This window comes from Hypomesus nipponensis, chromosome 14 (genome assembly GCF_054491055.1).
Source record: "Hypomesus nipponensis isolate SF chromosome 14, ASM5449105v1, whole genome shotgun sequence".
NCBI classification, from domain to species: Eukaryota; Metazoa; Chordata; class Actinopteri; order Osmeriformes; family Osmeridae; genus Hypomesus; species Hypomesus nipponensis.
In genome coordinates this window covers 9,515,958-9,535,745 of record NC_140374.1, presented here as the reverse complement: position 1 = coordinate 9,535,745, position 19,788 = coordinate 9,515,958, and the positions used below count along the sequence as shown (strand labels likewise).

General features: G+C 38.9%; 1 protein-coding gene across 3 annotated transcripts in view; it reads left to right on the top strand.

The window, feature by feature from the left end:
* The window catches only part of tbc1d2b (TBC1 domain family, member 2B), a 133,830-nt gene that overhangs the window by 4,404 nt on the left and 109,638 nt on the right, over nucleotides 1–19,788 (top strand). The gene's annotated exons all lie outside the window — the stretch shown is intronic.

The following is a 19,788-nucleotide window of genomic DNA, read 5'->3' as shown; positions in this document are numbered from 1 at the left end:
GGAAATTTCGTTAACAATTAGCCAAGCATGCATGTTTCAAATATACACTAAAAATCAACTTTTCATCTTACAGTCAACTTTTTCTCAGATTTGTGTACTAAACATTCTCAAGAGTATTAAGTTGCCTTTACATATGGTAACATGTTGTAGTGTCTTCCTCGTGACACACCAAGTTTGGTGTTGATTTCTCAAATATTTGAGATGTTTGAGATATGACCCAACTTCCTGTTTGGTTGCTTTGTTGATTTTCATTGGCTGTACCAGACAAACGGTTTTGAAAATCAAATATCCTTTGATAACTTCTGTGAGGGTTGGTCTGATGATAATGTATGCCAATTCTGGGGAAGATTGGAAAATAATTGTAGGAGGAGTAGGCTTTCAAAGGTTTTTTTATAAAACCGGAAATTGCGGAAAATCTATATAACCGTAAATTGACGTCATAGGATGTGTTGAACTCGTCTTGACCCAGGACATCCAAAAGTACCATTTTTGAAAATCGGTCATACGGTTCAAAAGTTACGTGTAAACACAAGTCCAACTTTGACCCATTGGTGGCGCTAGAGTGCCCAAGTATGGGACATGAAACTTTGTGAATTGGACCAGGGGACTGTCCCCAATGAGTGTGCCAAATTTCACAACTTTTGACCAAGCGCTTCTAGGGCCTGCCATAGGACCCCATGGCGGAAGAATAATAATAATAAATATAACTGCAAGCAGTAATGGCGGATTCCTCCAAACACTGCAAACCATTGAACAATGTTTATTCTTGACAAATTGTAACTGTATAGAAGAATGTATGCTGCAGAATTACCAATGGCATACCAAATCTGAAATGCAATACCATCAAGATCCACAAGGGCCTTTATTTCAAGCCAGTAAGTGAAGGAAGGGGGCTTGGTGAGCTTATCCATTCCAGAAAGCCTTGTATCTTTATGCATTAAGGCGTGGCCTGTAGCGCCACCTATGGGTAATGGTGGGCCATTTGTGGTGTGGTAGTTACTCTTGGCCTATACTATTAATGTTTCAGGATTTTAAAAACTTTTTACCACTGCATATAAAATCGAAAATGCAATACCAACAGGATCCACATGGGCTTTGGGTAAAGTGTGGTAGTTACTCTTGGCCTGTACTGTCAATGTGTCAGGATTTGGAGACCTTTTTACTATTGCATACAAAGTAGGAAATGCAATGACACCAAGGTCCTCAAGGGCCTATGCTGATATTCAAGGAATGAGTTGGGGCTTGGTCAGCCCACACAGTCCTGATATGTTGCGTGTATGTCTTGCCAAGCCCGCGCGTGTCAAGGGAAGAATGAGTGTGTGAGAATTTGGAGCATGCGCGGGGAGGAGCAGGGGACACATTTCATTGTAAATTTCCCTAGAAATTAGCCAAGCATGCATGTTTCAAAGATTCACCAAAAATCGACCTTTCATCTTAGAGTCAACTTTTTCTCAGATTTGTGTACTAAACATTCTCAAGAGTCTTCATATGAACTTGTTTGACTGGCTTACATGTAAAGCATTGCGAACCATTGAAAAATGTATATTCTTGACAAATTGTAACTGTATAGAAAAATCAATGCTGCAGAATTTCCAATGGGATACCAAATCTGAAATGCAATAACATCAAGATCCACAAGGGCCTTTATTTCAAGCCAAGAAGTGAAGTGCTTTAATCTTCACAAGAAGTGAAGTGCTTTGTGCTTTAAGGCGTGGCCTGTAGCGACACCTATTGGTAATGGTGGGCCATTTGTGGTGTGGTAGTTACTCTTGGCCTATACTATCAATGTTTCAGGATGTTTTTAACTTTTTACCATTGCATACAAAATCGGAAAAATATACCAACAATATCCACATGGGCTTTTGTTAAAGTGTTGTTGTTACTGTTGGCCTTTACTATCAATGTTTCAGGATTTGGAGAACTTTTTACCATGGCAAACAAAATCTGAAAAGCAATACCATCAAGATCCACATGGCCTTTGCAAAAGACCAAGGAACACTCTCCTGAAATGTTGCGTGTGCGTCTTGCCAAGCCCGCGCGTGTGTCAAGGGAAGACCTATGGGTAATAGTGGGCCATTTGTGGTGTGGTAGTTACTCTTGGTCTATACTATCAATGTTTCAGGATTTTTATAACTTTTTACCATTGTATACAAAATCGGAAAAGCAATACCAACAAGATCCACATGGGCTTTTTGTTAAAGTGTTTCTTTGCCTATACTATCTATGTTTCAGGATTTTGAGACCTTTTTACCATTGCATACAAAATCGGAAATGCAATACCATCAAGAGCCACATGGGCCTTTTTTTCAAGCCAATAAGTGAAGGGAGGGGGCTTGGTGAGCCTATCCATTCCAGAAAGCCTTGTATATTTGTGCTTTTTGGCGTGGCCTGTAGCGCCACCTATGGGTAATGGTGGGCCATTTGTGGTGTGGTAGTTACTCTTGGTCTATACTATCAATGTTTCAGGATTTTTATAACTTTTTACCATTGCATACAAAATCGGAAATGCAATACCAACAAGATCCACATGGGCTTTTGTTAAAGTGTTTCTCGGCCTACACTATCAATGTTTCAGGATTTGAGACCTTTTTACCATTGCATACAAAATCGGAAATGCAATACCATCAAGAGCCACATGGGCCTTTGCTAAAGACCAAGGAATGAGTGGGGGCTTGGTCAGCCCACACTCTCCTGAAATGTTGCGTGTGCGTCTTGGCCGCGCGTGTGTCAAGGGAAGGCTGAGTGTGTGTGAGATTTTGGAGCACGCGCGGGGAGGAGCAAGGGAGACATTCATTGGAAATTTGCCTAGAAATTAGCCAAGCAAGCATGTTTCAAATATTCACCAAAAATCGACCTTTCATCTTACAGTCAACTTTTTCACAGATTTGTGTTATGAACATTCTCAAGAGTTTTCATATGAACTTGTGATTGAATCAGAGTATCAGTTTTTGAATGGCTGATGTGTAAAGCATAATTTTAGCGTTAGCGATAAGTTCAATTTGCTTTATATCAATCATTTTTTGAGATATGAATTTGCCTTTGCACATGGTAACATGTTGTAGTGTCTTCCTCCGATCTACCAAGTTTAGTGTTGATATCTCAAAGATTTGCTGAGACATGACTTCACATCCTGTTTTGCGGCTTTTCTGATGAATTTGATTGGCTGTACCGGACAGACGGTTATGAGGATCAAAATTCCTTTGATAACTTTTGTGAGGCTTGGTCTGAAGATCATCTCTGGTGATTTTGAAGAAGACATGACAAAAATTGTAGGAGGAGTAGGCTTTCAAAGGTTTTTGATAAAACCGGAAATGGCGGGAAATCTATATAACCGGAAATTAACGCCATGGTGTGCGTTGAACTCGGCTTGATCCAGGGAATCCAATGGTACCTCATTTTTGAAAATGAGTCATACGGTTCAATAGTTGCGTGTGTAAACACAAGTCCAACTTTGACCCATTGGTGGCGCTAGAGTGGTCTAATGGGAGACATGAAACTTGGTGTAGGTATAGAAGAAACTGTCCTTAATGAGTGTGCCAAATTTCACAAAAAGTTGTCGATGGGGTCTAGGGGCTGCCATTGACTCCCATGGTACAAGAATTACAAATAATAAAACCACCAATAACAATAGGTTTCCTCCTTACGGAGGAATCCTAAATATAACTGCAAGCAGTAATGGCGGATTCCTCCAAACTCTGCGAACCATTGAAAAATGTTTATTCTTGACAAATTGTAACTGTATAGAAAAATGTATGCTGCTGAATTACCAATGGCATACCAAATCTGAAATGCAATACCATCAAGATCCACAAGGGCCTTTATTTCAAGCCAGTAAGTGAAGGAAGGGGGCTTGGTGAGCTTATCCATTCCACAAAGCCTTGTATCTTTATGCATTAAGGCGTGGCCTGTAGCGCCACCTATGGGTAATGGTGGGCCATTTGTGGTGTGGTAGTTACTCTTGGCCTATACTATTAATGTTTCAGGATTTTAAAAACTTTTTACCATTGCATATAAAATTGGAAATGCAATACCAACAGGATCCACATGGGCTTTGGGTAAAGTGTGGTAGTTACTCTTGGCCAGTACTGTCAATGTGTCAGGATTTGGAGACCTTTTTACCATTGCATACAAAGTAGGAAATGCAATGACACCAAGGTCCTCAAGGGCCTATGCTGATATTCAAGGAATGAGTGGAGGCTTGGTCAGCCCACACAGTCCTGATATGTTGCGTGTGTGTCTTGCCAAGCCCGCGCGAGTCAAGGGAAGAATGAGTGTGTGAGAATTTTGGAGCATGCGCGGGGAGGAGCAGGGGACACATTTCATTGTAAATTTCCCTAGAAATTAGCCAAGCATGCATGTTTCAAAGATTCACCAAAAATCGACCTTTCATCTTAGAGTCAACTTGTTCTCAGATTTGTGTACAAAACATTCTCAAGAGTCTTCATATGAACTTGTTTGACTGGCTTACGTGTAAAGCATTGCGAACCATTGAAAAATGTATATTCTTGACAAATTGTAACTGTATAGAAAAATCAATGCTGCAGAATTTCCAATGGGATACCAAATCTGAAATGCAATAACATCAAGATCCACAAGGGCCTTTATTTCAAGCCAAGAAGTGAAGTGCTTTAATCTTCACAAGAAGTGAAGTGCTTTGTGCTTTAGGGCGTGGCCTGTAGCGACACCTATTGGTAATGGTGGGCCATTTGTGGTGTGGTAGTTACTCTTGGCCTATACTATCAATGTTTCAGGATGTTTTTAACTTTTTACCATTGCATACAAAATCGGAAATGCAATACCATCAAGAGCCACATGGGCCTTTGCTAAAGACCAAGGAATGAGTGGGGGCTTGGTCAGCCCACACTCTCCCGAAATGTTGCGTGTGTTGGCCGCCGCGCGTGTGTCAATGGAAGGCTGAGCGTGTGTGAGATTTTGGAGCACGCGCGGGGAGGAGCAGGGGAGACATTCATTGGAAATTTGCCTAGAAATTAGCCAAGCAAGCATGTTTCAAATATTCACCAAAAATCGACCTTTCATCTTACAGTCAACTTTTTCACAGATTTGTGTTATGAACATTCTCAAGAGTCTTCATATGAACTTGTGATTGAATCAGAGTATCAGTTTTTGACTGGCTGATGTGTAAAGCATTATTTTAGCGGTAGCGATAAGTTCAATTTGCTTTATATCAATCATTTTTAGAGATATGAATTTGCCTTTGCACATGGTAACATGTTGTAGTGTCTTCCTCCGATCTACCAAGTTTAGTGTTGATATCTCAAAGATTTGCTGAGACATGACTTCACATCCTGTTTGGAGGCTTTTCTGATGAATTTGATTGGCTGTACCGGACAGACGGTTATGAGGATCAAAATTCCTTTGATAACTTTTGTGAGGCTTGGTCTGAAGATCATCTCTGGTGATTTTGAAGAAGATATGACAAAAATTGTAGGAGGAGTAGGCTTTCAAAGGTTTTTGATAAAACCGGAAATGGCGGGAAATCTATATAACCGGAAATAACGCCATGGTTTGCATTGAACTTGGCTTGATCCAGGGAATCCAATGGTACCTCATTTTTTAAAATGAGTCATACGGTTCAAAAGTTGCGTGTGTAAACACAAGTCCAACTTTGACCCATTGGTGGCGCTAGAGTGGTCTAATGGGAGACATGAAACTTGGTGTAGGTATAGAAGAAACTGTCCTTAATGAGTGTGCCAAATTTCACAAAAAGTTGTCGATGAGGTCTAGGGGCTGCCATTGACTCCCATGGTACAAGAATTACAAATAATAAAACCACCAATAACAATAGGTTTCCTCCTTACGGAGGAATCCTAATAATACTACCAAATATAGCTGCAAGCAGCAATGGAGGGGCCAAGCAGTCCAGAGCAGGACATGGCCTCCAAAGCACTTGCGCAACAATTAAGTCACAATAACCTGTTTTCACACCAAGTTTGGTTGAAATATCTGTTTGCATTCCAAAGTACTGAGAGTTCAAACTGTTTTTTTCAACCGCACAAATGGTTGCTGAGTTACGCTCTCACGTGTCTTTTGCGACTTTGCTGCCGCCTTTGATCGGTTCTACCGAACAAACGGTTTTGAAAATGGAAAATCCATCTGACACCTTTTTGAAGCTTGGTCTGAAGATCATCTGTGCCAAATTTTGTAAACATTGGACAAAATTTGGGGCGTGTAAAAGGTTTTTACACTTTTCCATTAAATCCAAAATGGCGGCCGCGTCAATTCGGTTGTTATGAAATATTATCGATGGTCAAGCTTGATAACTCACAAGACATCAACAGACAAATAAATTACTTTATTAAGGTAAACTCTTAAATAGTTTCATAGCCAAAACACGTTTATGCTTCCGGCCACGCCCCCTTTTAGTCACATGACACAATATTTGGAGGACATCCTCAGAATAAGGTTCCGAGTAGGCGTACCAACTTTGGTGTCACTGCCTCAAAGAACTGCTGAGATATGACTTCATTTCCTGTTTGGTGGCTTTCCTGGTGGCTTTGATTGGCTGTCACGGACAAACGGTTGTGGGGATCAAAATGCTCTACCATAACTTTTGTGCGACTTAGTCTGAAGATCATCTCTGGCAATTTTTAAGAAGATTTGACAAGAATTGTAGGAGGAATAGGCTTTCAAAGGTTTTTGATAAAACCGGAAATAGCGGAAACTCTTTATAACCGGAAATTGACGCCATGGTGTGTATTGAACTCGGCTTGATCCAGGGAATCCAACGGTATCTCATTTTTGGAAATGGGTCATACGGTTCAAAAGTTGCGTGTGTAAACATAAGTCCAACTTTGACCCGTTGGTGGCGCTAGAGTGCCCAAGTATGGGCTTTGCTGCTTGGCCCCTAATAATAATAATAACTAGAGAGCATACAATTTCTGGGGAAATTGTGAGGGTGTGCTTGCGGCTGCCCCAGCTGCCCAAAGTCTTCTGGTGTTTACATATTTTAAAAAGCATTTAAGTGTATGACTGCAGTTCTGACCATTGTGTTCCCTTGATAATAAGTTTGTAAAAATTACATGCATCACTCAGATGGAGGAGAGGTGATACTGGTTGTTTGGAAGAGAAGGAGGCCAAATGTAGCTCATGAAGATGCAGCGCTAGGTAACTTATTAAATTGTAATCAGATAAACAACTTGTTGGTTGCCCAACAAGAGGAAGACACAGCATCTGCTTCTTCAACTCCTTAATCCTCTCAGGGCACCTGTTGCACCGGGTTAGAAAGACATCAGCATAATGTAGCTAATTTTACACAATACATTAAGGATTAAAAAATCAACACCCATCTTTGCTATATTTAAAGGGTCACTTGTAGGCTATGGGACGTCTAATATTACAGTTAGTCTAATTATGTGTAGGACCGTGTTTCTCAAGTGGTAGGTCCCGACTCCCGACCCAAGTGGATCGCAAGCTGGTGTAGGACTTATTGATTCATAAAACCATCTAAACTCCATATATTAATGTTTTCTGTTATTTAAAAGTAAGCTCAGACGTGTGAATGGAAAAGGCATATTTGTAAACCATCCTGGTCTGTTGTTATGTGTAAACCGAACATTTCACATAGCTACTTGACTTTAAATAATCACTTTGTATTCTACCAAAGACAACAAGCTGACTAGACTAGCTAGATTTTTTTTTAGCTAACTATCACTACGGCACTAGCTGATGGCTGGACGATTTGTACAGTACCTCCCAGAAGAGGTCTGGAACGGAAGACTAACAAGGTAGCAAGTTAGCTGTAGCTAGGTCTAACACTTGGTAACACTGCAGATAGTAGCAGATGTGCTGGGGTAACAACTAGAGCTAACTCCTCTGTGAAATAGCAGGCCACTGTTTCCGAAAGTAGATCTACTAGCTTAGCTCTAATAATATCAGCGTAGTAGCTATAGAGCTATCATATGTAGCTAGCTAGCTACATTTCACAAACGTGTTTCATATCACAATGTAAAACGAAAACATTTGGCAGACCGGTGTAAAAATTTACCTAATCTCTATGACTTAAATGTCATTGCAAGTTTTTAACTTCTCGTGATATTTTCAGGCATTTAGCCTACTAATATTGCATTCATTCAGCGTTCTTCTAGACTAGGCTACAGTACAGCGTTGCAGTGAGCTACACTGGTTTGAAACCACAGGTAATGATAATTTCACCAACAAATCGTTTAGTTGTAATCTAATGTCATAATAAATCCTACAACGAAAATGTATTTGTGAGGAATGTTTATTTTAACGATTGAAAACGGATGCATCATAGACCGCAGTAGTATGTGTTGCCCGGGCAACAGAGGCTAATGTCATGATGCTAATGCTTCAGTGAAATTGTAGACTACCGTTTCCGAAAGTAGATGTACTTCCTTAATAATATTACCTTATATTGTACATTACACATCACAATTGTGTGTCATATCACAAAGTAAAATGAGCAAATAGTTATCACCCAGGCCTCTTTGTTTGTGGCGTTTCTGCAGCTGCCTTGCTGTAAAGAAGTTAGCCTAAGCCTAGCCATCTCCCAGAAGTCAACGAGCTGCTAAACTAATGTTCTGCTAGAGGTATTCACGCGAGTTTTCGTGACGTTAGTGACGTTAGTGTTTTTTTTATTTTTTTATTTTTTTTATTTTTTTATTAGCAATTTCAACAAAGTCAAGTGCATTGCATTTTACAAGATACAAAAAGTAAAAAAAAAACATCATTTACGTTCGGAGTAAACATGTATTAATACAAAATAACATAACTAAAAAAATAAAATAAAATCACGCTAGGGGATATAAACCATTACATTAATATATTTAAACTACTACAGATTTTTACCGTTTTAATGGCCTTTTGTTTAAGAGAATTTTTTATTGAAAAAATATACTGTCTGAGCTCTCCGTTCAAGGCAATAAAGCAAGGTTTTCTTCCCATGAATTTGCATCTATGAATATGATACTTGGCCATAATAATAATAAGATTAATTATATATACACAGTTGTTTTTCCTGGAACTGTCAAAAAGCCCAAACAATACATACTTCCAGAATAAACAAAAATCAGCCTCAATACTTTCAGTAATAAACTTACAAAGATTTTGCCAAAATTCTTTTACAATTGGACAATGCCAGAATAAATGCACAACCGTTTCTTCACATTCATTACAAAAAGTGCAAACAACATCAATGTCTTTCTTAAATCTTTTCTTAATATAGCTTTTTGCTGGATAACATTTATGGATAAGTTTAAAAGAAATTTCCTTCACTTTATTTGTGACTAAATATAGATTAGGTAAAAGCCATACATTCTTCCAAACAATATCATTGACAAAACGATTCCAGTAAGGAATAACATAAGACACCGTAGTTATATCTCTCTGAAACAAAGTTCGAATAGATCTATTATTATTTCTACCAGTATTGGAAAAGCAGGTTTTGCCTATAGGGGAGTCTGTAACAGGATTATGCACAAGGGGACAATTTTGGAGTGTAACCCTTGGCTGAGATTTAAAAAGCATACAAATACCAGAGGGTATTGCGCCAAAGACTTTTGCATAATCCCCAGGTGTGACTGGAATCCTGTATTTAGCAAGAAACTCCTCATAAGTGAAAGGACGACCCTTCTCATTAAATAATTGATCTACCTGCAAGATATTATTACAGACCCAATTTTCCAAAAAGAGAGATTTGTGTTTATATAAAATATTCTTGTTATTCCAGATCAAATAGTTGTGAGGAGAAAAATTGTGTTTGTATATGAGAGACCAAGCCAAAAAAACTTGTCGGTGATACGCAGATAATTTCACAGGAATTTTGTCAATGTCATAGTCACAGGCAAGAAAAAAGTCTAAGCCACCAAGATTAGACAACACATGGAGAGGTATCAAATTCCAAACTGAAGAGGGGTTTCCAAAAAACTGTTTCAGCCAATTTATTTTAAAAGTATTATTTAAAGTACCGAAATCCAATACATTTAGTCCACCATTTTCATAGGAATCCATAAGAACAGTCTTTCTTATATAATGTGTCTTATTTTTCCAGATGAAATTGAATATCAATTTGTCTATCTCCTTTAGTAGCTTATTATCCAGATGCAGGGCCAAAGCTGCATAAGTCAAACGAGACAGACCCTCTGCCTTAGTAATCAACACTCTACCTCTCAATGATAAATCTCTTAATAGCCATTGATTAAATCTTTTTTGAGATTTTTTAATAACAGGGGAAAAATTGGAATGACTTCTCTTATGTTGGTCTTTGGTAACTACAATACCCAAATAGAGAACTTCATCTTTAATTGGAATATTGTCAAGGAGAAGAGGAAGTGCACTCCTTGATAGACAGAAGTTCACACTTATTAACATTCAAATGTAAACCAGATGCCTCTGAAAATTCTTTAATTGTTTTTATAGCAGCAGGAATTTGAAACTGATTCTTCAGAAATAGTGTGGTATCATCTGCCAGCTGTGTCAATAGTAATTCACTGCCAAGTAGAGAGATACCTTTCACAGCACTAGCTTTAATATGGTCAGCCAACAACTGAGCTACTAAAAGGAAGAGATAGGGGGAGGTAGGGCATCCCTGCCGTATACCTCTAGACACCTCAAATCTAGGGGATGTGCCGCCTGTTAACTGAATAGAACTATTACTATGCATATACAAAGTTTTAATAGCCGTAGAAAAGTAATTACCAAATCCAAACTTTCTCAGAGAATGCAAAATAAACTGATGCTCCACAGTATCGAAGGCCTTGTAAAAATCCAAAAACAAAATAAAACCATTATCATCAATCATGTCTGAATAATCCAAAATGTCCAAAACCAGCCTAATATTATTTGTAATATGTCTTTTTGCCATGAAACCAGATTGTGTTTCATCAATAATAGAAGTCAACACCATCTTGAGTCTTTTAGCCAAAAGTATAGCTAGAATTTTATAATCATTGTTAAGTAAGCAAATTGGGCGCCAATTGTCAATTAGCAGTTTGTCTTTGTTGGGTTTGGGAATTAAAACAGTCACCCCTTGAGTCATAGTAGCTGGGAGGCAATTTTTCTTTAAGGATTCCGTAAAGACCTCCAATAAAAACGGAGCTAGTTCATCAGCAAATGCCTTGTAAAATTCAGACGTCAGCCCATCAGTACCAGGTGATTTGTTGTTTTTTAGCAGATTCAAATTATTCTTAATCTCCTGTAGAGAGATAATCTTATCGCACATCTCCATTTGTCTCTTATCAATAGTTTTAACATTCAGAGAGTCCAGGTAATTATCCGCAGTTGTATGGCAAAACTTAGAGCTATATCATTTTTTATAAAAATTGCTACAATAATTGGATATCACTTTGAAGTCATCTGAAATAACCCCATCAATATTCAATTTATTTATACTCTGGTTATTGGAATGAGCTCTTTCCATATTAAAGAAATAGTGTGAATTTTGTTCCCCCTCTTCCAACCATTTAGCTCTCGACCTAATATAAGCACCCCTTGCCTTCTGATTATATAAGTCATCTAATTGAGCTTGTAGATTAACCAACTCAACCTTTTCCTCGTCTAATAAAGTATTTGGCCTTTTATTTGACAAAAAGGTAATCCTTGTTATTACCCTTAATTCTGCAGATCTTTGAGATTTGGACTTCATAGAGCCATATTTTCTAAAAAAAGATTCCCACCTCAAATTTAAATAGCTCCCAATTACTACTAAATCGTTCTTCTTCTTTAGCTTTTGTCCAAAAATAAGAAATCAGATTTAAAACTTCTGTTCTAACATCATCATCTTGTAATATTGAGCAATTGAGTTTCCAATACCTTGACTGAGCAGTCCCACTTTTCAAATTGGCTAACTTTAAACAAAAACATATTGCTTTATGATCTGTAAGAGGAGTTGGGCATATATCCACCTCTACAGCATCTATGTTCAGACTCCCAGAGATTAACCAAAAATCAATTCTAGACTGACTCGAACCTGTACTATTACTCCACGTGAATGATTTATTATCAGGATATTTTTTTCTCCATATGTCTATGAGATCAAATCTATCCATAAATGCTATGAGACTAGTATTGTTTCTATTTGGCTTACCAGGAGGCCATTTATCCATATGACCATCTAAAATGTTGTTAAAGTCCCCTCCCAATAACAGAATGGCACTAGGAAATGTAACCAACCAGTCTTCCAGAATATTCTGTAAGATACCAGTCAGGTCATCATTCTCCTTTTTTGTGTTATATCCATAGATGTTGCAAATAATAAAAATCAACTCGTTGTGTTTAATCACTTGACATATAAAGTGTCCAGCTGGATCACATTTTGTAAGTAAAACCTCTCCACAAAACCTATTCCTTAATGTAGCCACACCCGCAGAACGTTCTGTACCATCAGAAAGCCATATGGAATTACCCCATTGAGATTTCCAAAAATTGACGTCATTTGAAATAGAATGTGATTCTTGAAAGTAACAAAAATCTGTCTTGAACTGTTTAGCATATAAAAATAAAGCTTTACGCTTAACATTGTTACGTAAACCCCTAGCGTTAAGAGAAACAAAAGATAACGATAGCATATTGCTATAACTAGTAGTGAATAACAATGGATACTTTGAAACAGTGAAATAGAACCATGTATCCGAGAACCGCTCGTTTAGTGATTGTAATTGAGCATTTCTGAAAATAAAACATTAAAAGTTGCTTGTATTATTTCACAATTAGAAGTAACTGAGGCTCAATATAGTCTAGAGTAAAGAAACCTGATTAACTTGAAAGTATATCACTTCTGCATACGCCTATACCTCAGACATTAATAGCCTCTCAATTCACCCAGCACCAATATAGAAAGTAAATTGCACCAGTATAGAAAGACAAACAGCTGTATGCACCACCAGATAGGATCAACATTTCAATGAACCTGAGATATTGTAAGATACCCTACCTTATTATCATAGTTTATGTCTATAACCTAATTTCTGAACCATTTACGAAACCTCTACCTCCCACGAAGTAGGCTGCTTTTCCATCTTCACGAGCCTTCTTTATCGCGGGCCACAGCTTTTGTCTATTCTCTCTGTCCTCTTTAGTCAAGTCCTCTGTGAAGCGCAGTCCCTTGCTCTGAAGGAAGTTGTTATTCTTTGCAGCCTTCCAAATTGCGTCCCTGTGTCTCCGGGAGATAAATCTGATAATGATACCCCGGGGCTTCGGGTCATCTTGTCGCTGTTTCCCTACACGATGTGCAACGTCAATGGCATCAGGAAGCTTCACTCTCTCCTCTGGTAGCACCTTTTGGCAGACATTGATCACCTCTGCCCGTACATTTTCCTTTTCCACTTCTGATACACCATAGAGCCTTAAATTCCACCGACGTCCATAACGCTCCAATTCCGACACTCGGTTCACACATTCCGTCGTAGTTTCCTCACTTCTCTCCACACGTTTTTCGATGGTGATAAACTTCTCATTCAAGACCTTTATTTCGACACAGACGGATTCCACCATTTTTTCAATTTTATCACTCCTAGAGTTGATGAGGTTAATCAGGGTGTGAACGGCGTCATCTGAGTTAAGCGCACTGCCCAATCCAACATGAGAGATGGTCGGTTTTTTAGCAATGGGTGGCTTACTTGGCGTCACTGGCAATGGAGGGAACTCTTCTTCGTTAACCCCTTGCACGTTACACTCCATCCCAACGACATAGTCATGATCGCTAGCAGGTGTGCAACTTTTCGCTTCAATGCTAGGTGCACTCGGTCTTTTCTGTACCGGCTTAGGCATCTTCGCAAATGCAAATTCAACTATACAGTAAACTTTATAAGTCCAAAAAGTAAAAAAGAATACTTCTACAATTTTTAAGAGCTAAACTTTAGTTCCATACTATAAAAATCTATGCGTACAATAAGAGATAAGCAAGAGCTCGGAAAAAGTTGACTCGTCACGCCGCCATCTTGGCTCGCCCCTGTTAGTGACGTTAGTGGCGTCAGTGACTGGGACGTTAGTGACGTTAGCGGCGTCAGTGACTGTGGCTAGCAAGTTAGCCACCGTTAGCTTCACTTTTCGTCACAAAAACGTAATTTCTACTAAACCGTGCAACGGAACGTAAATCCCGATACAAGCAACTCAATCGCTACCAAGACGAAACTTTTGACACCTAGGTTGCCTATGTAGTCCAAATATTGACAAAGTTTTAGGGGTGGGAAAATAAATAAATAATAATATATATGTGAGATAACAATGGTTGTGCCCTTGCCGAAGGCAAAGCACACCCAATAATAATAATAATACTAACAATAACAATAGGTGCCTCGCAGCTTCGCTGCTTGGCCCCTAACAATAACAATAGGTTTCCTCCTTACGGAGGAATCCTAATAAAACTAACAATAACAATAGGTTTCCTCCTTACGGAGGAATACTAAATATAACTGCAAGCAGTAATGGTGGATTCCTCCAAACACTGCGAACCATTGAAAAAGTTTATTCTTGACAAATTGTAACTGTATGAAAAAATCTATTCTGCAGAATTAGCAATGGGATACCAAATCTGAAATGCAATACCATCAAGATCCACAAGGGCCTTTATTTCAATCCAAAAAGTGAAGGGAGGGAGCTTGGTGAGCCTATCCATTCCAGAAAGCCTCGTATCTTTGTTCTTTAGGGCGTGGCCTGTGGCGCCACCTATGGGTAATGGTGGGCCATTTGTGGTATGGTAGTTACTCTTGGTCTATACTATCAAAAAAGCTAGACCAGAGCAAACCCCCCGCTCGCAGGGTACTGAGCTTCAGCTCAGTCATGATGCTGGGGTGAATGTAGGGACCAGGGAATGTAGAGACCAGGGAGACAGACACACCGGCCAGCTGCCCTGATGGGTCCGTGGTAGATCATTAATGCGGGTTGTATCCTACAACGCTCGTAGCCTCCGAGTAGGACATACTGCTGCTGATAGATCAAGACGTTTGGTGGTGGACACATTGCTGGACGAGACTGACATTGTCTGCATTCAAGAAGATCTGGACAAATTGAACTCCCTACACATGAACTTTCATGGTGCTGGAGAATCCACTACCGATCTCAGCATGAGAATGGTTCGTGGAAGGATAGCTGATGGTGTAGCTATACTGTGGAACATAAAATATGACCCAACGGTAAAGGTGGTGCGGCTTAACGTTGACTGGGCTATTGGGTTGGATTTTAATCATAATGAAATGAAATGTACTATTTTAAATGTGTACACACCATTTGAATCATATGACCATGAGGATGAATTTCAGAACAGGTTAGCTTTTATTCAGTCCTTCATAGAGGATAATAGTTCATGTTGTGTCTATGTCATGGGTGATTTTAATGCTGTGATGTCAGATAAGTGTTTATTCGCACAACATCTGCAGCAGTTCTGTAATGAAACTAAATTAATTATATCAAGCGTTATTGCCTGATATAAGTTTTACCTATGTAAGTGAAGCGTGGCACACAACTTCCTGGCTAGACCATATTGTGACATGCTCATGACTCACTGGAAAATATAGAGATGTGTTATGGGCTGGCCACCACTGATCACATACCAGTTGCTGTGCTGCTAAATGTTGAGAGTGTAATCTTGTTGGCCAACAAGGGTAATGCTGCTCCCTCAAGAAAACTGGACTGGTCAAAATTGACCAAAGAGTTTATGCACAGACATTCTCTATTAACTGACAGCTTACTTAGTGATGTTGAATTGCCTAGGGATGCCCTAATGTGCACGGATATGAACTGCAACAATAAACATCATGCTGAAAAGCTCTGTGCCATGTATGATGATATTGTCAAATGTCTTTATGCTTCCAGTGAACCTTTTATTAATCACAAGAGTAAGGCCCCTAACACACGGCCTGGCTGGAATTAGTTTGTGTCTGAGCAACATGCTACTGCTTGAGAAGCCTTTAGAGTCTGGTCAGCGGCAGGCAGACCCAGACAGGGAGTGCTGCTTGATAACAAAAAAACTCACAAATGCTAGATTTAAATATGCACTCGTTTTATTAAGAAAAAATGAAAACACAATGAGAGCAGATTCGCTGGCCAGAAAGATGCAGAATAACAATCTTACTGACTTCTGGAAGGAGGTCAAGATCATAAATAATAACAGAACTCCCCTCCCCTCTGATATCGAGGGGGTAAGTTGTCCAGAGAAGATTGCTGATCCATGGCGTGAGCACTACAGTAAACAATTTAATTGTGTTAAAAGTAACACAGTGAGAATTGATAATGACTATAAAGGTATCTATGCAGACTTGATTGTTTGATCAGTGGATATTTATGATGCCATCCACATGTTAGACAACAACAAAGCTTGTGGTATGGATTGCATTTCTGCAGAGCATCTAAAAAATGCCAGTTATAGACTCAGTCCATTACTAGCCATGTGTCTCACTGGAATTATGGTTCATGGTGTTCTACCAAACTCTATTATGTCAGTACTGTTAGTGCCTGTTGTTAAAGATAAGGCTGGTAAACTGAACAGCATAGACAACTATCGACCCATTGCATTGGCCAGTCTAAAGTGTTTGAGAGAATTATTTTATTGACATTGGAAATGTATATTCTGACTGCAGACAATCAGTTTGGTTTTAAAAGAAAACATGGTACCGATCTCTGTATCTATGCTCTGAAGGAGATTGTCTTTAGGTACACAAGTCTTAATTCATCTGTATTTTTATCCCTATGTCATGAAAAACTGTTTATGAAACTGCTAGCGAGAGGTGTCCCTAAACCTCTTGTGAGGATTTTGGTGTTCTGGTATAGTTTGGTGTTCTGGTGGAGTTCGACAAGGAAGATTTTTATCTCCCTTTTTGTTTAATGTGTATATGGACGACTTATCAAGCCAGCTGAATAAGACAAATACAGGCTGTCTTGTTGGTTAATCTATTGTCAATCATCTGACGTACGCAGATGATCTGGTCCTACTCAGCCTGCTGCAACAGACGCTGATGGTGTGCTCTCAGTATCATACATCATGATATAAAATATAATGCAAAGAAAAGCCACATAATGATAGTCAGAAGTAATCAGAACAGGAAATTAACCTTCCCTGCCTTTTATTTATCTGGCAGTCCCCTTGGTGTTTGTGAGGAAATAAAATATCTGGGCCATGTCATTTCTGATGATTGGACAGATGACAACGATATATATCGACAGTGCTGTAAAATATATTCTCAGGCCAATATATTATTAAGGAAGTTTTCTATGTGCTCAGATTCAGTTAAATGTTCCCTGTTTAGAACCTACATAACACCATTGTACACTGCTATGTCTATATACAGGAAAAGGAATATACAGATACTGGAAGGAGCCTACAATGATGCTTTTAGATTGCTACTTAATGTGCCTAGGTGGCATAGTGCTAGTCAGTTGTTTGTGTCTAAGCACGTACCAACCTGTAAGGCACTCTTGAGACAACTGATGTATGGTGTCGACTGGACAAGTCTGAGAAATGATTAGTAGAGGCTTTGGTCAACCCTCTAAAGAGCTGCTATCGATTTACTTGGAACTTAAGACGACATTGGCACAAAAGTCTTCATACTTTTTAACACACTGTATTATCTATGTTTTTTCTATTTTTTATAGCTCTATGTCTGTTATTTTATATGTAACTTGGCGTCTGAAATAATGATTTATATTTATATATATATATGTATATATATGTATATATATATATATATATACATATATCAATGTTTCAGGATTTGTATAACTTTTTACTATTGCATACAAAATCGGAAATGCAATACCAACAAGATCAGCTTTTGTTAAAGTGTTTCTTTGCCTTTACTATCAATGTTTAAGGATTTGGAGACCTTTTTACCATGGCATACAAAATTGGAAATCCAATACCATCAAGATCCACAAGGCCTTTGCTAGAGACTAAGGAATGAGTGGGGGTGGTCAGCCCACTCTCTCTTGCAATGTTGCGTGTGCGTCTTGTCAAGCCAGCGCGTGTGTCAAGGGAAGGCTGAGTGTGTGGGGATTTGGAGCACGCGCGGGCAGGAGGAGGGGAGAGGATTTTGCAAAAAAACTCTAGAAGTTAGCCAAGCATGTATATTTAAAATATTCACTAAAAATCTACTTTTCATCTTACATTCAACTTTTTTTCAGATTTGAATACTAAACATTCTCAAGAGTCTTCATATGAACTAGTGATAGTATCAGAGTATCCGTTTTAGACCGGTGGATGTTTAAAGCATTATTTATATATATAAATTCGATTTGCTTTACATCAGTAATTTTTTAAGATATTAAGTAAATTTTTCACATGGTAACATGATGTAGTGTCTTCCACCGTTGTGCCAACTTTGGTTTTGATATCTCAAATATTTGCTGAGATTTGATCCACTTTCCTGTTTGGTTGCTTTGTTGCCGAATTTGATTGGCTGTACCAGACAAACGGTTATGAGGATCAAAATTATTTTTGATAACTTTTGTGAAGCTTGGTCTGAAGGTCATCTTTGGTCATTTTGACAAAAATTGTAGGAGGAGTAGGCTTTCAAATGTTTTTGATAAAACCGGAAATAGCGGAAAATCTATATAACCGGAAATTGACGCCATGGTGTGGCCTCCATTGCTGCTTGCAGCTATATTTACTAGGGGCCAAGCAGCGAAGCTGCGAGGCACCTATTGTAATTGTTAGTTTTTCTATTATTATTAGGGGCCAAGCAGCGAAGCTGCGAGGCACCTATTGTTATTGTTAGTATTATTATTATTATTAGGGTTCCTCCGGTAGGAGGGAACCCTATTGTTATTGGTGGTATTATTAGGGGACAATTGCACTCGGCTGGATCAAGCCGAGTGCAATGCACACCATGGCGTCAATTTCCGGTTATATAGATTTTCCGCTATTTCCGGTTTTATCAAAAACCTTTAAAAGCCTACTCCTCCTACAAATTTTGTCAAATCTTCTTCAAAATTCCCAGACATGATTTTCAGACCAAGCTTCACAAAGTTATCGAAGGATATTTAATTTTCAAAACCGTTTGTCCGGTACAGCCAATCAAATTCTGCAGAAAAGCCGCCAAACAGGAAGTGAAGCCATATCTCAGCAGTTCTTTGAGGCAGTGACACCAAAGTTGGTAGGCCTACTCGGAACTTTATTCTAAGGATGTCCTCCAAAAATGGTGTCATGTGACTAAAAGGGGGCGTGGCCGGAAGCATAAACGTGTTTTGGCTAATAACTGTTGAAGTGTTTACCTTAATAAAGTAATTTCTTTGTCTGTTGATGTCTTGTGAGATATCAAGCTTGACCATCGATAATATTTCATAACAACCGAATTGACGCGGCCTCCATTTTGGATTTCATGGAAAAGTGTAAAAACCTTTTACACGCCCCAAATTGTGTCCAATGTTTACTAAATTTGGCACAGATGATCTTCAGACCAAGCTTCACAAAGGTGTCCGATGGATTTTCCATTTTTGAAACCGTTTGTTCGGTAGAGCCGATCAAAGGCGGCGGCGAAGCCACAAAAGACACGTTAGAGCGTAACTCACCAACCATTTTAGCGATTGTCACCGAACTTGGGTTCCATCGTTCCCAAGAGGAGCAGAGGAGGCCTGTGGTGTTATACCAGAAAAAAACACTTTAAACACTCAGTACTTTGGAACGCAAACAGATATTTCAACCAAACTTGGTGTGTTGCATGAGTGCAACAGGTTGTTGTGACTTAATTGTTGCGCAAGTGCTATGGAGGCCATGTCCTGCTCTGGACTGCTTGGCCCCTCCATTGCTGCTTGCAGCTATATTTATTATTATTATTACACTTCTTCTGTCATTGGAGTCTATGGCAGCCCCTAGAACCG